The sequence below is a fragment of the Lissotriton helveticus genome, chromosome 8 (assembly GCF_964261635.1).
Source record: "Lissotriton helveticus chromosome 8, aLisHel1.1, whole genome shotgun sequence".
Classification (NCBI taxonomy): Eukaryota; Metazoa; Chordata; class Amphibia; order Caudata; family Salamandridae; genus Lissotriton; species Lissotriton helveticus.
The window spans coordinates 818336201-818350321 of NC_136069.1; the positions used below are offsets into that span (position 1 = coordinate 818336201).

General features: G+C 42.9%; 1 non-coding gene across 1 annotated transcript; it reads left to right on the forward strand.

The window, feature by feature from the left end:
• Window positions 1-13334: 13334 nt before the first annotated feature.
• TRNAV-CAC (transfer RNA valine (anticodon CAC)) lies at window positions 13335-13407 on the forward strand. Its single transcript has one exon. It is a non-coding gene; the product is annotated as a tRNA-Val (tRNA).
• Window positions 13408-14121: the final 714 nt, after the last annotated feature.

Sequence of the window (14121 nt, forward strand, 5' to 3'; positions counted from 1 at the left end):
CTCTCGAAATCCAGCAACAAAGCAGGACCCGCCCCACCATTTGAGGTGCTTTCCATGTTTTCAGCCCATTTAGGAGTTCTATGTCTTTTATCATTTGCCTTTCTTTGGAAACTCTCCCTTCTTTTTTCTGCCATGTTTAGAAACATTTTCTCTTGCTCATGTAATGAACAGGTCAAGTTATCTCTGTGTGCGTCATTTAAATCTATTGTACCTATAGTCAGAAAGTATTCTCCCATATAACGTGTAACGTCACTTTTAGTATGTACAGGATTCAGATTTCCACGTATAGGAAGTTCAGAAAATATCACGTCAGAGTTAGAGTAGTAGTACTGTAACGATCCTCTTTTGTAAAATAAACTAGCTAAAATGCTACAGGAAATTCCATATGCTAGTGGCAGGTGATGGTAAGTCACTCCCTCAGCTACAGAAGTGGGTAGCTTCATGCACACATAACAATCCTCTATCTCCATAGTTTCTACATAATGCACTAAAAGGTTAGCGAATACATTTAAATGTGTCTGGTTCTTGATTCCGTGATAATGTAGTCCTTCCTCATCTGGTGCTTCTAAGTCTTATCTTGTTTGTCTCATGCTAAGTGCTTTTTCACGTCTTTCTATACTTCGTGTTGTCAGTTCTTCAGTGTCTTTTGTCACAGTCATTGTAGGGTCAATATTAGTATTTTTGCTCACCATATAAGGAATAAAAACTGTTAGTCCTATCCAAATTATTAACACTATTGCTACACTACACATGCATACCTTGCAGCATGTTTTACAACAGTTACGTCTAGGCCTTCCATTCACATTTGAATCAGACATTTTCGCTCAGAAGAAGTTCTCAACCCCTCCTTGTAACTTTGCACCGGTAGCTTACACTGAGCAACTTCAGGTTGGTTTGTCTTCTTCGGTAGACTGATCAGCTATCTGTTCTTCGTCACTTTCGTCAGTTATATCAAGATCCTCAAATTCCTCCAATATCAAATAAGTCCATTCAGGATCTTGATATTTTTCGTTCAGTCTTTTTATTCGATCACTTCTTCTTTTGGAGCTTTCTCCAGCTTGCTCTGCTATACGTGAACTTTTCCTTCTTTGCTCAAGTTTCTCTTCTACTGTTTTCAGCCTTAGTCTGAGTCTTTTAATAAATCTTGGTTCGGTATTTTTCTTTTTCTTGAGTCTTTTAGCTGGCACTGTGTTTTGGCTTTCTTCTAATGCTATCTTATTCTCATTTGTTTGTGGCACTTCTGCTTCTGTTTCTTACCTTCCTGTCTGACTAGTCCCAGGTCTTATATCTATTTCTTCCACCTGGTTACTAAGCTGGCCTTGTTCAGGTGAATACTGGATTAGTTTTTTGGGCGTTTCAATTTCTGTGTCCTGAACACGTTCATCTATTTCTATATGATCTTGTTCAAGCACTTCGAACCCTTGATTTTCTTCTGCTTGAACTTTCGCACTAGTTCCTGTCTTTCCCTTTTCAATCTCAGGAGTCTGTGGAGGTGTGTCGATCACTTGTTCTGTCCCTGTCTGATCTTCTTCTCCTTCAGATTTGACATGGATTTCGATAATCTGATTGTCTTCTCCTACTCCTGTCTCTTCCTCACTATTCCACTCTCTGTCTGCGTAGGTTTGACTTCTTGTTCTGATTGGGTCATCAGTCAGGTCAATTATGGGTATCCACTCATCTCGACTGGTGCTCGGTTGTTCGTCATCAGCTACTTCAGGACCATCGTCTGGAGACCCCTCAGCTGGACAACCTTCAGCGTCAGTTTTTTCGTCTCTGATCACCTTCTTGGTATGGCTGGCATGCATCCACTTTGGAACGCCGGCACACTTCACCGCTGTCGTTGTCACCAGTATCACTTGGCGTTGTCTTCCCCACTTCGGTGCAAGGCAATTTGAACGAGTATGCTTCTTGAGTACAACCCAGTCACCTGGAACCAAATTATGGACTGGAGTTGTTGGACTGGCGACGGCGTCTTCCCCAATCTGGCGAGAGATAGAACGCACTTGGTCACCCAGTTGCTTGCAGTACTCAAGTACCAAATCATCAGAAATGCTTATCAGTTTGTATCCTGGTACCCATGCTTGTCTCATCACTCTTCCCATCAGGATTTCATGGGGGCTCAGGCCTGTATTTCGATCTGGAATACTTCGGAGTCCCATTAGAACAAGAGGTAAAGCCTCTATCCAGTTCATGCCAGTAGATTCACACATCTTCCCTAATCTTGACTTGATAGTGCCATTTACTTGTTCCACCACTCCAGAAGCTTCTGGACGATATGCACAGTGCAGCTTTTGGGTAATCTTGAAGGCTTTACAGAGCTGGTCGATTACCTCATTCTGGAAATCCCCACCTCTATCTGATTCAATTGTGACTGGAACCCCGTACCTAGGTATTAGCTCTCGCAGTAACAACTTGGCTACAGTCAGGGCGTCATTCTTTTTGGCTGGGTAAGCTTCCACCCATTTTGAAAACAGGCAGACAATGACAAGGACATATCTCATTCCTTTACAAAGGGGCAACTGAATGAAGTCTATTTGTAATCTTACAAAGGGACCTCCCGATTTCCCAATTTTTCCCAGTTCAACTACGGTTCTTTTCCCAGTGTTGAACTGCTGACATGTTAAGCACCTCTGGCAGAGTGACTCTGCTACCTTCCTGAACTTCGTGTTGTACCATGTTTGTTGGAAAACCCGAACCATGGCATCCCTACCAACGTGTGTATCTCCATGCATCAGTCTAGCCATAGAAGCAAGCAGATGTCTAGGCAACACAGGCATACCATCAGGGCCCACAATGATACCATCCTCACGTCTCTGTCGACAACCAAGTTTCCTCCATTTTTCCTTTTCTTTTGGTGGCGCAGCATGCTGCCAATCTCTCAATTCTTCCCATGTAGGCACATCCTCAAACACCATAAGTTGGCAGCTGTTTCCATATCCCCCCAATTTGATGTTTACAGACATTCGATGTTTGGCACAATGTTGGGCCACTTCATCAGCATATCGATTTCCTACTGTCACATGATCAGTGCCAGATTTGTGAGCAGCACACTTGACCACTGCCAATTCTTTTGGTAACTGGATTGCATCCAGTAATTCTTGTACAACCTTTCCATTTCTGATAGGAGTACCTGAAGAAGTCAGGAACTCCCTCTGTAGCCACAATTGGCCGAAGTCATGCACAACCCCATAACAGTATTGACTGTCAGTATATACTGTTATTCTTTTATTTTTCCCAATTTTACAGGCTCTCGTCAATGCAATCAATTCGGCTACTTGTGCAGACTTTACTCCAAATAGACAGGATGCTTCTATAGTGCGTGATACCGTGACTACAGCATAAGCAGCACTTAGACCTACAAGTTCGTGTCTCAGACATGAGCCATCTACAAACAGCTCACTATCTTCTATAGGCAGGGGCCCTTCCTTGATATCTGGACGTGGCTTAGCACTAAACTCTGTCAGGTCGATGCAGTCATGCTCGACCTCTCCCTGTACTTCTGCAATTAATGAGTCTGGTAATAGGGTAGCTGGATTTAAGATGTTACACCGAGTAATGACTACATTTGCAGCACCTACGAGAATCCTCTCGTACTTAGTCAGCCGACTAGGAGTGAGATACTGGGTTTTTAGTCCTGGTCAGTAAAATTACAACGGCATGTGGAACATACACAGTTACAGGATGTCCCATAACAATGGACTCGCTTTGCTCAAGACTCGTGCAAGTTGCAGCTACTGCTTTCAGACATCCAGGCAATCCAGCAGCCACTGGATCCAAGGTAGCAGAGAAGTATGCTACTGGACGTCTAGTCAAACCATGCCCTTGAGTTAGGACTGACAGTGCACAATTATCTCGTGTATCACAGAACAGTGCAAATTCTTTAGAATAATCAGGCATCCCTAAAGCAGGGGCTGTACACAGGCACTCTCGTAATTTCATGAATGCTGTCAAGCTTTCCTCATCCCATTCCACTGGATCCTTTGCTCCTTTCTTTGTCATTCTGATCAAAGGTTTGGCTAGGACTGCGAATCCCACAATCTACTGCCTGCAGTAACCTACAACTCCAAGGAACATTCTGACTTCTTTCTGAGTATTGGGTAACTGCATGTTTCGAATTATTCTAATTCTTTCTGAAGTAACTTTTCTGATACCTTTTTCTATCTGGTGCCCCAGATATTTTACTGTCTTGGTACAGAACTGCAGTTTGTCAGGTGATACTTTGTGTCCTCCTTCACCTAGGTGGTTTAGCAAGGCAATGGTGTCAACAACACAGTCTTTCTGACTTTTAGACGCCACCAAGAGGTCGTCTATATATTGCACCAAAACTGATTTTCCGGGTAAGACTGGAGATTCAAGGCACTTTTTCAGAATCTGATTAAAGATTGAGGGGCTTTCTGTATACCCTTGAGGGACGCGATTCCAAACGAACACGTGACTGTCGAATGCAAATGAGAAAAGAAATTTGCTGTCTGGGTGCAATGGGATCGAAAAGTATGCGTGACATAGGTCAATCACAGTGAACCACTCAGCATCCCAGGGAATCTGATACAGGATCACTGCTGGGTTCGGAACAATAGGACAGCAAGGAACAACAATTTTGTTTACCTTTCTCAGGTCCTGCACTACTCTGTACTTGCCACTAGGTTTCTTGATTCCAATTATGGGTGAGTTACATGGGCTACTCATCACTTCTTGTATGATGTTGGCTTCTAGCAATCTTTTTATTTCAATGGCAACTCCTGCTCTCACTTCTGTACTCATTTTGTAAGGCCTGGTATTGGGGTAAACTGCATTTTCTTTCATGGCTATTTTGATTGGATCTACGTTTGCCATCAAGCCTACATCCTTTCCAGTAAAATCCCATACTTCTGATTTCACTGTCTGTTGGAGTTCTTCGGGTAAGTCTTATATAGTCAGTTGTTTAATTTCTGAGTCAGGTCTGATCAACATTAACTTGTATATTCCATCCTCGTCTGGGGTTTGAATTTCGACGCCCTTTGGTGTGCAAAAGATGGTACAGTTCATTTTACACAATAAATCACGTCCCAGTAAGTTTACTGGACTGGTATCACAAACTACAAATCTATGCATTTCTTTGAAGTTTCCTATTGTGATCTCCATGGGCTCAGTAACTGGGGTACTAATCAATTGATTAGATACACCCACTACTTGGATTGCTTCTCCCGAGAGGGGTAGGTTTGGAACGTCCGCTGTTCTCACAGTAGAACGGGTAGCACCAGTGTCCAACAGAAAGGTGACATCATTGCCTTCAACCTTTCCTTCAATGTATGGCCCTGACTGGTCTACCGGCAAGGAGGCGCCAAGTACGCACTCCTCGTCCCCCCCTCTCAGGCACCATCAGTATTGATCGTTACAAAGGAAAGTATCACTCAATATAAATTGCGAAGTTGCTGCATTTCTATCCTCCTGTCCTCCCCAGATTTCTATGTCTTCACCCTGCGGTGTCTTCCCTTTATAATTCGGTTTAGGAGCACGAGGCAACTGACTCGCCTTTACCTGTTGCTGGGTCTTTCGTGGTCTTTCATTCTGCGTCTGTGGATTTAAATCAGTGTTTTGGGGGTTATTATTTTGAGCATATGGACACTCGTCTCTCCAGTGCCCTATTTCTCCGCACAGGTGACAAGGGAACTTCTTTTTGGATTCCTCTCGACTCATTTTCATTCTGGGCTTCCCTCCTCCCCCAGAACCTTGATTTTGAAAATTCTTATTAATTTTACCCAATTGCTTTTCCTGTTGTTCTGCTAATTTTACTTGTGCCCACATAACCTTTTCGTTTAAGGCCTTTCGCTTGTCTGCCATCTCGTCTTCGCAATACTTTGCGTATCGCAAGACTTCATCTATTTTCTTAGACTGCCAGCAGATTTTATTATCTTTGATCCATTGACAAATTTCAGGTCTTAAACTGTTTACAAACCTGTAAATGAAGTGTGTCATATCCTTCATCTCGATGTTATCTATACCGCTGTATGTTTTAAACACCTGTAACAATCTCTCATAGAACGAGTGCACCGTCTCATCCCTTTCCTGTGTAGTTCTATCTATTCTTGTCCAATCAGTCTCCTTTGCAGGCACCTTCTTCTTCAGGTGTAACATTACCTGATCGTATTTTCTCATTACTTCTTCAGAGGGAGCTCCTGAAACAGGGTCCCTTGTATATTCTGTAGCGATTTCGGCATGTACGAACAGACGTCAGGCACACAGCCGCACTACATCTCCCAGAAACCCCTGGGCTCAGGCGGTCCGGAGATCAATGGCGGCTGGGCTACATAAGCACCTCCCAGGAAGGGGAGGGTGCTTGTCAATCCTTCCTGTTTCCCGGAACAAGCCTGGTGCAAGAGGGTGTTCCGCCGGGGCTGAACGCCGTGGGAGAGCCGCGGACGCTTGCCTGCCCACATTGGAGGACGCTGCTGAGGGTCGCGGACGCTTGCCTGCCCGCTTTGGAGGACGCCGCTGAGGGTCGCGGATGCTTGCCTGCCCGCGTTGGAGGACGCCGCTGAGGGTCGCGGACGCTTGCCTGCCCGCTTTGGAGCACACCACTGAGGGGCGCGGACGCTTGCCTGCCAGCTGGATTGAGGTAGGGGTATCACGCAGCTGTGCTAGCGAGACGTTGGTAGCGTTGTGTTAAACAAACAGTGTATGATCCCCACAGTATCATTACATACTAGGGAACAGTAGTGAAGTCAACTACGAGAACCCTCCCGCAGTATTTGCTTTCACTTAATCGAGGCTGAGACTAAGAAATCGTAACAGTACCAGATCTGAGGAAGAACTGTGATTCAACAGTTCGTGGGAAAATTGGATCTTAGAGACACAGTTACTTGTGCAGACATAAGGTTCCCAAATAGCAGGACCTCGAGTAAGTGCACTTTGGATTGTTACTGTATCTTGAGACATCGATACCTCACTGTGTGTGGTAAACAACTCTTCTTTATTTTTCTCAATAGCTGCTCTGAGTCCGGAGGCCGTTCCCCTGAGACCAGACCTAGAGGGGTGTCCCGACCAGACTTATATCCTTTATCCCCTTCCCTTTTCCCCGGAGTGCGTTCTTTCCTAGTGGTGTGCATCACTGTGGGGAAGTTGGCGCTTAAGGGAACTGGGAGGTCTCTCTTCAAGCTGTGGTCCCTGCAGGCAAGACAAGTTAAGGTTAGTGGCTAGTATGTCTATATGTGGCTACGACCTTTCTGACTAAACTGACATATTCTTTGTTAGGCCAATCAACGGCAATCTTACACTCAGTCCATAAATCTACCGGAACCACTATGTCAAAGAACCCATCCAGGTCTTTCCATAGGCATTTTTGCACTTTTACAAACCTTTCTACCTGTCTGTACCACTCAACTGGCTTTTCTCGTAATTTTGGAAAGTCATTGGTAAAGGACACAATATCCTGTCTGGACCAAGGAACGTGCACACATTTCCCACCTGGCACTTCTCGCATGGGGTATAACTGTTCTGGCTTGTCGGTTTCTTTTAAATTAAACTCAGAAGTTGTCTGTTTGGATCTCACCTCTTCCTTTTTCTTTGCCCACCTGGCTTTCCATTTTTCTAAGTCACCCCATTTTTGCAACACGTTCAACAATTCTTTGATCTGTGCCTTTTTCCCTGACACATTCATGTTTTCTAGATCCTTGTCTGAGAATTCTGCTCTGTAGGGTTTTTGCAAGGGCTTTGATTTTCCAATATCTATCCCCATACTAGCTGCAGTGTCTGTTAATTTCTCATGGAACACTCTGGTATCACGGGTAAGTCTCTTATAGATAAATAGAAGCTCTTCCTCGGAATAGGTATTTAATCTGTCTAATCCCACATTTCCTGCCATTAGTTCTTCTATTTCTATTCTCAGCTTGTAGATGTCTAAGGGTTTTGACTGAGGAGTCTGTCTCTCTAATTCTCGACTCCATCTCTCAATTTCTTCAGGAGTCACCAATGTGACACTCTTGGTACCTGAAGTCGATTCCATTTGAATTTCTCTCGTATTGAAAGGATTATGTCTTTTTGGCAAATTCTTTCCTGCATCCCTGATAGGCAAATCCATTAAAGAGACCTCAGATTCACATTCACTCGTCTGATCATCTACGATTAAGGGCTCTTTTCTTGGCTGTACTACATTCGGGGTAATGATCGAAGTCTTTGGACTTCCCTGATTATTCCCATACAAAGGAACCACTGGTCCAATAGTTACTGGGATTGTCAATGCTTCAGGACTTGTATTTAACTGGGAGATTTTCTGAATTATTTCGGTTCTTTGTTGGGCTAGAGCCTCTCGCTCTCTTTCCTGCAGTAGTCTGTCCAGGCTTATTTCAGGTACTATTTGCGGAGTCAAGGTTGGGGCAGTTGGATGCATCATACTTGGTCCTTCACCATAATTAGGTTTCGGGAACAGGCTTCCTGTGTTTAAGGGTCTCGTTTCTTCCTCATACAGGGGTCTTGGACCAAAATCCCTTCCACCTGAATATCTTGATTCTCCACTAAACGGTAGTTTTGGACAGATGTCTCTGGCACCTATGGGTCCCAGGCCCTCGTTATAGGATGGTATCTGACAACTGTCTCTTGCATTTACGGATCTATTCCCTTCCTCACATGGGGGGTTTTTGGAAGCATCCCCTGCACTAGAGGATCTGGGTCCTTCATTATAAGGAGACAAATATTTCATGAATAAGTCCTCCAAATAATCGTCATCTGATTCCCCACTAGTTACCCAATGTTTAGTCTTTTCTGCTTTTTTCTCTCCCACAGAGCCACCCATTGATATCATTGGATATAGTCCCTCGACTATCATATTCTGTCTCCATCTTTTTATCTCTGGTCTCTTGTTTCAGTTTTGGATATCATTTTGTTAACCCTTTATCCATGCGGGGCTTGTCTCTCTTAAAAGCCTCTATCTCCCATTCCTCTAAAGCCTCGTACTGCGTCAATCTGGGTCTGGGATGTAAATCATTCATTCGGGTTCTTAAATTAAATAGAATTCTGCCATTGAATGTACCTTCTAGCGGGAAAGCTAAAACTCCGTCATCCTTTGTATACTCCGCCCAATTTTCTAACCATACACATGAGTGGTACCCTTTATCAAACATCATGAAAGAGGCGGGAGTATTGGGTGGCGGAATGACAACACCTTCTCTAGTTTTAATTGGTTTGTCCTTTTTGAAATAATTCTTTACCTTATTTACAAGGGACAATTTTCTCTTATTTCCGTACATAATGCTGGTGTTATACCCTTTCCACTGATCGTTTTCAAACCCTAACAGTCTTGGATCAGGTCTAGTCGCAGGTCTATACGAATGCCACATATAACTTCCTGCAAGCGACTTTGTTTATAAAAATCACTCACAATCCTAGTGCGTCTTTTAATTTCGTGCGACCAATCAAGTGCACGGTTTCAAATAACCTCGACCAATGGGTGCGCGGCCTTTTCGCGAGACAGGTTCTCACGCTTCAGCACTCACCCCTCCTTTACAATTTCAGCTCCGCTACACACCCGCTGTCTCAACCAATACCAGCGTGGCACAGAGTGACGTCAGAGCAGCTCCGCAACTGACTCCCTCCCTCACAAGGTAACGGAAACTTAATTTCTCTCTTAAAGTGCAAGTGCTTTTATTATTTAACAACGAATACACATTCGCCACTGTACTCGAGTGTCTAGAAAGGAAAGATTTGTTTTACTGCAAGTAAACTTCTTTTGTCTACTTTTCACACACTACGGATAGATCTCTTCTGCCTACCCTTCACTCAAGCATTAGGGAACCTGCTACTCCTTTGACTCATCCACTTCTTTTTGGGATATATACTAAGTCTAAAGTTTCACCAGCGAACCCTTTTGCTATCACCCAAGCTCCGATGAACCTGCTACTCCTTCCGGTGTGACCCTTACTAGGTTATATCACAATAGAAGTTTTGCCAGCGAACTCTTTGCTCTCAATTATTCAACCATACATTCAGAAAACCCTAATCAGTGCTTCCAGTTCTGTCTAACCTGCAACAATTTTCCTAGAGCCAGTGACCTCACCATGGCGTGGATTCTCTTCACCACCCGCTATTCAATTCCCCGGGGATTCCTGACAAAACATTAAACAGTTACTAACGAGTGGGTTAATACATTTATCAATATAACAATAAGAAAAACAATTTAAAACATTTCATAATTTTCAAAGCAAAAACATTTCACGTGATCGATCAAAATTTTATCAAAAATATTTTTACGATTTTAGCAGCAAAAATCTTTTTAGCAGCATCCGACCTACCTAGCTATTTTAAATATTCCTACCTAACTTTAACTAGTCCCTAACCATTTCCTCTGCTACCAGAAAATTACTGATAGAGCGCGCAGGTCACCTGGCCAACAGTTTTACCATATATGTTTCGGGCCCATAAACAACAATTTTACTATATACGTTAATCGGGTGACCATACACTCTACTACCAGCAACCCTGGTTCCTTCCTATTTATTTCTCGTGTACCCGACTTACTAATCCACCGTTACGGGTACCTATGACCACAATGGATCAGGGAGCTAGCTGTGAAAGAAAGGCAGGCAACAAAATAACAATTTTATATTTCTGTGTTTTCATAAAATAACCACAAACTCAGGAAGTTTTAAAGGTTTTATCTAAATTTCAGATTCCGAAAGCATACAGTTTATAACTAAAAGGCAATCAATAATCAAGATAACAATGAGCACATATCCATACAAGAAGAAAATTAGGGCAACCATTTATGAGCCTAAAAGGAAGGTAAGAACAGGGAACATGCTAAGCAGTTTTTCAGGAATGGAAATTCAAACTGAATAACTATAAATGGGGCAAATTTTAAGCACGCACTAGAATTTCATTACTGGGAAAATACTTCAAAGTTAAATGAAAGATTTGGAGATCCTATACATCTATAGGAAGGGGAAAAAGGGAACACGCTATAGTTCTAGCAACATTACTTCAATCAGTTTTATAAGAGAAAATCATAAACCACATCTATATTTCATAAACAGTATGAAGAGTTGTGCTTAAAGGAAGGGTAACATAGGGCCATACTAGAAACAGCAATAACGTACGAGCTTTTCATTCAGTAGCTTTGCGAAAGCATGGAAAATTAACATGTGCAAAAGTATGTCTTTATTGAAGCAAAGACAGAAAAATAGAAGGTGCAGTATAGAGTTTTCAGCACTATATATTTACCTAGAATGGTGTGAAGACCAACCCTGGCCACAGATCAGTCAAGGACAGGAAAAACCCCAAGGAAGGACAGTCATCAACGGGACAGCAGGTGCAGAATGGACACCCCAGGACAGGATAGGAAACCCAGATTAGGATCAGGACAGGACCACCAAAGAACAACCAGCACCCGCAGTTTGGAAGCAACGCCTGCGCTCCACCCTCTCTGCAGCTATCAGCCAGAACCCCGATTGGGTTAGCGAATTCCCCAGCAAAGTGCTCCGCCAGCACTTAAGGTTTAGTAAAACCTCTGAGTCTATGGATATTTCGGACAGAGTGCTCCGCAGCGCTCTATATTCAGTCACCTATTGAGTGCGTTGGGTCAGTGACAGGTCAGCTATTCGGACAAGTCGAACAATTTCTCTAGCTAAACCTAGGCTAGTTATACTGTTTTCGGGTCAGTGTACCACCCCCCAAATGTTGCAAGTGTCAGAATCCCCAATTTCAATTGGTCCCCAAGTAGGATAGGTCAACACACCAATCATGTCTCAGTTCTACAAGCTCACATTTACATATTCTGGAACCGCCTATTGATTTTGGGGTTCCCATGAGATATTCTTCAGAATACAATGAACAAATTACATTTGTATCAAATTCAGTACAGTTCGGCTCTACCCTGCTGGGTCGCAGGTCACTCTCTCAGGAGCATCTTGACTGTGGCTGCCAGCTGGCTGAGTTCCACTGTTCAAGGTTGTCTTCTCTCTGCCAGGGTGACATGCGCAGTAGAGATTTTCAAGATGGCTCGAGTATCCCTTAGACCCTCAATATCGCGGTACATGAAAAGTAAGCGAAAACAAATTAAAACATAGAAATAAATGAATACACTGTATACCATGAATAGCTACTCTATACCCCTTTACTTAAAATATAATAATGTGTGAGGGTTTTAGTGCAGACAGACAATAACATAAAACATTAGCGCAAGCTTCACCATGTGAGGACACTGACAGCCATTTTAAAGCCAAATGCGCAGGCGCACAGATTCCCACCAGAACTGCAAGTACGTCACGTCACGTGAGTGTGACTAACGCATGCGCAGCAAGCAAACCCCGCCAAACAGCTGTCATTTTAGATACAAACGTTATTGCGTTAGTAAACACGTAGGCAAGCATCACTAGGATGCCCAAATGTCAGAATAAAAGGGAAATTAGTAAGACGAACAGGTTGAATTACATTGTTATACGTTATTCGAGGTTCATGAATCCAAGCAAGTCGCGTAATATGCGAATCCTTGCTCCATCACATGTACTTCTCATTTTGGGAAGGTATTGCTTAGCTTGCTACCAGCAGCTCAGTTATGTTATGATGTTAGAGGCTATGCAAGGAATGCTTTAGTCCTGCATTAGGCAGTTTTTATTGGTTCTTGCATTCAAGAGATAGATAATTAGCCAGAATCTGTGGCCCAGCTATTCACCTTGGCATTGTGATTTGCACAAAGGGAATAAGTATTTGAGAGAAAAGGCAAAATGTGTTTCTTATGTTGTTATGAACAACTTTTTATTCTTTCTCTTTAGGCTCTAGCCAATGCAGAAATATATAAATAACTGCTGACTTCCTGTAAGACGTGTCCAATGCTGAGACAAAATAAAAGGGGACACTTACAAATGATAGTGCTATCGTTTGAGAAAGTCTAAGTTGACACTGAATTTTATGTGTATTCACAGACCAAGCATGAAAAAGACCCCAGCATGATCTTCATTGCGGGCTTAGAGCTGGTATTACCTTTTCAGAGGTGAGGGCCTTTCGACGGCTCATTGGTCTAGGGGTATGATTCTCGCTTTGGGTGCAAGAGGTCCAGGGTTTAAATCCCTGACAAGCCCTTTCATTGATGCTCTTTTGAAGTATGCATTTCAAAGCCAATATCAATTTTCTCTTTGCAGTAGTGGATGCATATTTGCTAGAGTCTCATGCTTTTAACCTTGCCCTGCCTGAGCAAATAGGAAACATTTCTCTTTAAGCATTTTGCAAAAATGCTGAACTTGCAAGGCATATACAAGCGTTCAGATAGGGCTGTCGGGCAGGTTGCATGAAAGAAATATAAAACCAGATGCCCTTGGAATAGCCTGTTTTGAGCAGTTTCATCACAGAAGAATCAACTGTAGGTATCTGTTTCTGTAGTGTAGTGGTTATCACGTTCGCCTCACACGCGAAAGGTCCCCGGTTCGAAACCGGGCAGAAACACTTGTTATATTGTCTTAGCAGCAATGTTGAGAGTTGCCGTATTGCATGAAATTGTCCAGGCCCTGAAGATGGGTTCATGCAGTCTCGTTCCAAGAAAGTGAATTCTCTTAAAAACAATAACATAATTGGCATGTGGATGTATCTGTTGATTCACAGACCTCACTTTCAAAAGAGCCCTGCATTCGGTTCAATGCTCAACCAGAACAAGCATTAACTTTGAGAATTGTTGGCACCAACAGGCCTCTTATTTTAGTGGAGTGTTTCTGGTTTTTAAGTGCTGAGGCCTGGGCTCAATTCCTAGATGATCCTTCTCAAGGTGATGATACAAATGCATCGTCACCTTTACGTTTAATGTCAGAATTGTTTATTTCCATTTGGTGGTGTATGAATGCTTTCGACAGTATGGGGATTTTTTCTAGCCTTGCATGAATAAAAGCATATCACTCCTCTTTATGTATTTTTCTAATACATTTATATTTGCATCTCCTCTCCTAGCATGCGTTTTTGACCATCTTACAGGCTGTATATAATAAGTATCAATTCAGGGGCGCTTCTTCTACTCAAATCACAACAGTTCTATCACGACATTGATAAGCAATCTGCATCTGCTTCTGTTGTGTATTGGTTATCATATTTACCTGACGTGTGAAAGTCCCATGTTTGACAGTGCACGTTAACAAAGAAACAATGATTTTTATTAAAAGTTGTCTTGTG